The sequence below is a fragment of the Suricata suricatta genome, chromosome 10 (genome assembly GCF_006229205.1).
Source record: "Suricata suricatta isolate VVHF042 chromosome 10, meerkat_22Aug2017_6uvM2_HiC, whole genome shotgun sequence".
Lineage (NCBI taxonomy): Eukaryota > Metazoa > Chordata > Mammalia > Carnivora > Herpestidae > Suricata > Suricata suricatta.
Genome location: NC_043709.1, coordinates 79,482,255 through 79,488,375, shown reverse-complemented (window position 1 = coordinate 79,488,375; position 6,121 = coordinate 79,482,255). Strand labels below are relative to the sequence as shown.

Genomic DNA, 6,121 nt, shown 5'->3' with positions numbered 1-6,121 from the left:
TTATGGAAGCCCTGTTTTACTAGCAAGGAAAGAAGTCCTCGAGGGGAATGCTATTGTAATACTACAGTCTGTAGGTTCGCGGTTATCCATCCCTCCCCCGTGAAGGATAACTTTCCCTTTTCACCCTAACTTGAGGATAGTTAACAGGTAAATGATGATGTATTGTGAAAGCTCAGCAAACATTTTTCCCCTACCTCCGAAGTATGAAAGAAGAGAGACAAAGCTTACTTTTAGTCTCCTTTTCTTTCCTTCTCTATTCTATTAACCAAACTACTCCATATATACATTTGATTAGAAAACATAATTGATCATACTTTACTTCTGAATGGTTACAGACTATAATCATGGCTGCTTTCTGTATATATTAATTATGAACAAATGTCCTTGGCTTAAATAGCATTTTAAAGGTAAATCAGTTCTAGGATTCTTAAGGACATTACTCAATTTCATCTTTTATTTTACAAATTGGATGGCAGTATTCCTAGCTCATTCTTAATTTTTTTCATGTTAATAGTTTTTATTTAAAGTCATATATAACATCACTTTATTCCTGCATCTTCTCAATTGTTTCTTCCTTATAGCTGCCTTTTCCCTCTCCAATTTGGTGAGGTTTGGCTTCACATTCAAGGATCTCTTTGCCATCTTTGTCTAGTTTTAGTCTAATGACAACCACCTTGCCAGGGTGAATGCCCACATGAACAGCTGTGCCATTTGCCTTCTTTAGTTATACTTTTTCAGTGTAGATGGCATATTTCCTTCTGTAAGCCTGGACTACTTTGCCAGTTTGCTGACCTTTGTAGGGTCCTCACACAACCTGTACTTCATCATCCTTTCGTGGGCATGGACCAAACATTGTACTTCTATCTCAGCTCTTTGGAAAGAGGGGAAGGCATAATCTTCCCGTGCATGTGCGAAGGTGTGTTGAAATGCCTTTTACAGTTCTTGCACCGGTTAGAAGTCATAAAGGGATTCAACTCCATTTGGGCCACCAGCACTTCCTTGATTTTTACTTTTAAATGCAAGTATAGGCTCCCAGCCCTTGGGAGGACTGAATACATGTAGATTCGAGCATTTACCTTTTTGACTCTCCTTTCCTGAGATCATTGCTCAAGTGGAGCCTCTCTGACAAACTTTTATGGCCTCTACCCCCACATGGTCAGTCCCACAGAATCCTAACAAATTTGGAATCCACAGGAAAGGAAGATAGGGCGTGCATTCCTCATGTATGCATGCCTATTTGTATATAGTACGGCTCCAGTATTTATGTCTTAAACCAGTTGTAATGTGAAGCCCTACTGTATGATAAACATGGTTAATAACCAACTCTGAGAAATTGCTAGCTTCTAGAAAGGTGTGAAGCCAGTTAAATTCTACCCTTTTGACAAATAATGAAAATTTCTTCCCTAACGCCAATGTCCACATTTCAAGTAGTTTAATAGGACAGAATTTTTAGAGAATACTTTTTGAACAAATAGTAGGAGAGAAAGAATGCCTAGTAGAAAAGAGCATTCTCTAGGTGTATAATATTCAGCTGATCATAAGCTGAATGCATGTCATTTACTTTTCACAGGGCTCTATCATAGGACTGCTAGGTCAGTAAGACTGTTTCCTTTCTCAAATGTCAGCAATAAGGCCAAATCTCACTATCCTATTATGTGCTACACACTTTTGTCACTAAATTACATGAGAAATATTCATATTTTTCTTACTGTTTTGTGCATCGTCTTGGGCCTCTTCTGTCTTTCCAGCCTCACCATTTTCCTTCCCAGAAGCCATCCTCTGGTTTATATAAAACGTGTCAGCTCCCTGCCTAATTCTACAAAGGAGAAAACAAAAACTTAATTAGAAACTATAAAAGACTATCATTAGAGCTTTCCTTCTTTAATATGAAAAGATGTGTTCTAATCATTTCATTTCTTTTGACTTTTCTTTTTCACAAAAGAATGCTTTTCTGTACCTCCTCCTCTCATTTCACAGGAAATGTTTCCACACAATGATTGTATTTTCTATTAGTTGGGCTGCCTTGATTGGGTTCAACCCAGGTGGGTGGCTTTTACTTTTTTTTTTTTTTTGGCAGAAGTTCAAATTGAGTACTGGCTTCTCTAACACACAGAATTTGCACCACAAGTCTCAGTTTCTCCTACACTGAGGCAGAACGATTCCCCCCATCTTATCAGTGCTTTCCTGACATACTTACTATTTCATGATCTTTCTGTTTCATAAACCTGACCATGTTAGTTATCATTAACCCACTGAATTAGTAAAGGCCTAGCAATGTTACCTGTATCTGTCATGAAGTCATTTCTGCCAGAGGTCTGTTGTGTACAGAGACATTTTTCACAGATGGATGGAACCTTTTCTCTGTAATAGGGGCTCCTCTCTGTCACCAGTGACATAAGACCCATGTGAGTTTCCCTGGTGGGCCCAGATTCACTGCAATAGTGCCATCCATTATTGAGATCCAAAGGCCTGATCCTAGAATTGATCCCAACTGAGTAGGAATAATATGATTGGGAAATCTGCTCCAAAATACCTTTTGCATGAGCCTTCTAAAGTCTTTCTGGAGAAGGCATTTGGGAAAACTGTAAGACACTGTATAAGTGTGGGAGAACGTCTCAACACTAGATCAGATATGACAACCTTGATTCCGATCCTGCTCCTGCCACTTTCTACCTGTGTGACTTCAGATAGTTTACGTAACCTCTCTATGCCTCAGCTTCCTCATGGAATGGTTATTCTCTGCCATTTTGCCCCATACTGAGCCCCATGGTGGCTAATCCTTCAATCTTGTATCACTGAGATTCGCTTGAGGTCAGGCTTCTAGCTGTTTCAGCCAAAGGGAAATTGGAAGATGGAAGGGAATATTAGAGTATTTGTTCCCTCAACACCTCATCAACCTCAAGTATTCACTTCACGGGCTACCCCATCCCCACACCACCAAGGCTCTGGCCACATCTCTCCATGACTGCAGATGGTTTCTTAGAGCCGCTCTTCCTAGAATAGCTCTTTGTCAGGCTCAAGTTACACCATTTCCTTTTTGCCCTTCCAGCTTGTGAGTGGGAACAGCTTCTGAAGGCAGCTAGTTTGCTGGGTGCTTCAATATCCCTGTCTGAGTCCCTTAAATCTGCCTACACATCTGCAAATAGTCTCTTCTTTAAATTCTCTTCAGAAGTCCATCTGTGTGTGCCTCCTCTCTCTTGCTGGAGCCTTGACTAACACCTCATAGGACTGTTGTAAGAATTAAACAGAGTACAACATGTAAAGTACTTAGATTCAATGTTATAGGATTACCTGTTGTTACCACGAAGGCTGCTTTGTCTCGCTTTCCAATCAGTCCTGGAAGATACACCACTGAGGTTGACAAAATAGATAGGGGTCCTAGCTCTAGAAAGCCTCGGACATCTGGAGGTCAGTAGCACAGGCTTGGAGGAGAAAGCTAGAATAAAACTGGTTCAGGTACAGATGGGAAAATCAACAGGCCAGGACAGTAGAGGAGCCAGAGGGGTATCAAAGGGTCTGAACACACAAACAGAGACTAAAGGACTCAGTAATTCTGACAACACTTGGGCTCTGAAAAATGGAGAAGAGTCTTTGTTCGACAAGATACTTCAAGGGGTTGGGCAGAGTGCAGAGGAGGATCAAATGCCTAAGACAAATTCCATTTACCTCACAATTTGGCCAAGGGCCAGCTGTTTTCCAAGTTTCTGAAGACCAGGTGGAGCTATGTGTTTGGGACTAACAGGATCTTATCTAAAAGCGAGCCAGCTGGCAGAGTTCACACTTGCATATTTATACTGGTGATATCCAGTTCAGGCAGGAACTGAGACCATTCTTTATTAACAAGACTGAGGACATACCTAGAGGATTAAGAGGCTGTTTACAGCAGTGAATGAAATACAGACATTCAGGACAGGATTCAAGATTCAAAATGAGCTCTACCCCTTTCTAACTGTGCAAGACTGGCAAAGTCACGCATGAATTTTTAGTCTGTAAAACTGTTAATAACAGATCCTACCCTGACAGTCGTTAGGAGAACTAAATCAGGAAATTTAGAGGCAGTGTTTTACATAGCACCTGCCACACAGTCAATGTTCAAAAATATTTGCCTTCATAACTGTCAGCATCCTGATGATCTCTATCATGGTTCTTAACGGTCAACTGGAATAAATCTTTCAGGCACAAGTTAATGAAAGAGTAACAGCTTACAAAGATCTCATGAAAGAAATGGACGGTATTAAATCAACCAACTTACTTTTCCTCCTTTTGTCAAAATAACAGATGCACAAAATTCAGACCCAGGAAGATGGCATTTTTGTTAACTACACCTCAGGATGAATCTGCTCTTTAGCATAGTGATTTACAAGTCAGGTTCTATAATCAGCCCAATCTGAGTTCAAATCCCAGCTCTGGGATTAAGAACTGTTGAGCCCTTCAGGACATAAGAGCTGTTTGACCTTTGGGTAAATTATTCTATCTCATGAAGCTTCAGTTTTCTCATGTGTAAAATTGAAGAAGTAATAGTTCCTACCCATAGAATAGTTCTGAATATTGATATGATACATGCAAATCTCTCATTAGTTTACTTCCCACAGAAGAAAGCCATGAGAGTTCAAATGTTAAGTAAAGTAGAAGACATCCCTAATAACATTTGGGAGATTTTACAATAAAAAATTCTGCCATAATGGGGAGTGACTAGAAAGGAGCATGAGGGTCATTTTGGGGGTGATGAAAATGTTAAATTCTTGTTTTGGGTGGCAGTTGAATGGAATTGCCAAACCCACTGAATTGAGTACTTAAGATCTGTTCATTTTATTGTATGAAAATTATACTCCAATTAAAACAAAAAGAATAGTAATGAATTTTTCTCTGCACCTAAGATTTTATCCTATCCAACTCTTTACGTGAAGCCAAGAAAATATCATTGGTAACACTCACTTAGAGAAGAGGTGAGGGGGATGCTATTGTCCACATTGTGCACAATTAAAGTTTCTCTGTCATGACAGGTACTATTTCTGTACAAAGCTCATTTTCTAGAAATCTTTAAGGGCAATAGAAGATTTTGGTCATGAGTATTGTTCATCAGATTCATGGAAATAGTGAATCTATGGCCTACCTTCACTAATCTTACATAGGACATATATCTGTTACGGACTAGATAAATGGCTAGGGCAGAGTCACACCCGTTACCTAGCAGGTGTTTGTACATACTGCAAAAAGTTTCTTAACAGCAGCTGTAGTCTTACTATTGCAGGAGTCCAGCATGTACATGTACACCTGATGAAAAAAAGGATGAACACATGAATGGATGGATAGGCATTTATGGAGTGACTATCATGCATTACCTTGATTAATGTAGTTTAAATCTTATTAAAACTTGTGAAATAGAGTGATTATTCCCACTTATTTTTATGTCTTTTTATTTATTTTTGAGAGGCAGAGAGAGACAGTCAGCAGAGGAGGTTCAGAGAGAGAGAGGGAGACACAGAATCCGAAGCATGCTCCAGGCTCCAAGCTTTCAGCACAGAGCCTGACACGGAGCTCAAACCCATGAACCGTGAGACCATGACCTGAGCCAAAGTCGGACGCTTAACTGACTGAGCCACCCAGGTGCCCCTATTCCCACTTTACAAATGAGAAAAGTCATGCTTAGAAGGTGAAGCGATCGGGGCACCTGGGTGGCCCCGTTAGTTAAGGCTCTGACTTCAACTTAGGTCATAATCTCAAGATTTGTGAGTTCGAGCCCCACGTCAGTCTGGGCTGACAGCTCAGAGCCTGGAGCCTGCTTTGGATTCTGTATTTCCCTCTCTCTCTGCCTCTCCTATGTGTGTTCTCTCTCTCTCTCCTTCTCTCACTCTCTCAAAAATAAATAAACATTAAAAAAAATTTTTTACAGAAAGTAAAGCAATTAGCCCAGGGTTCCCCAGTCAGATCATAGCAGAGACAGACTCCATATAATCTGAATATATTCTCAATAATTTCCATTTGTTACAAATAATATTTTTTCTTTAGAGCTCCTATGTATTTTATTAGAGCGTATATGTATCAGTTAGTATACACCAATACGTTTAATCTTTGTTTCAGATGCCATTCCACCTACCTCTGTTTAGGGAATTGATAGTAC

The 6,121-nt window shown here is 39.9% G+C and overlaps 1 pseudogene; it reads right to left on the bottom strand.

The window, feature by feature from the left end:
* Positions 1-544: 544 nt before the first annotated feature.
* Positions 545-980, bottom strand: LOC115304833 (annotated as a pseudogene).
* Between the last annotated feature and the right edge of the window lie 5,141 nt (positions 981-6,121).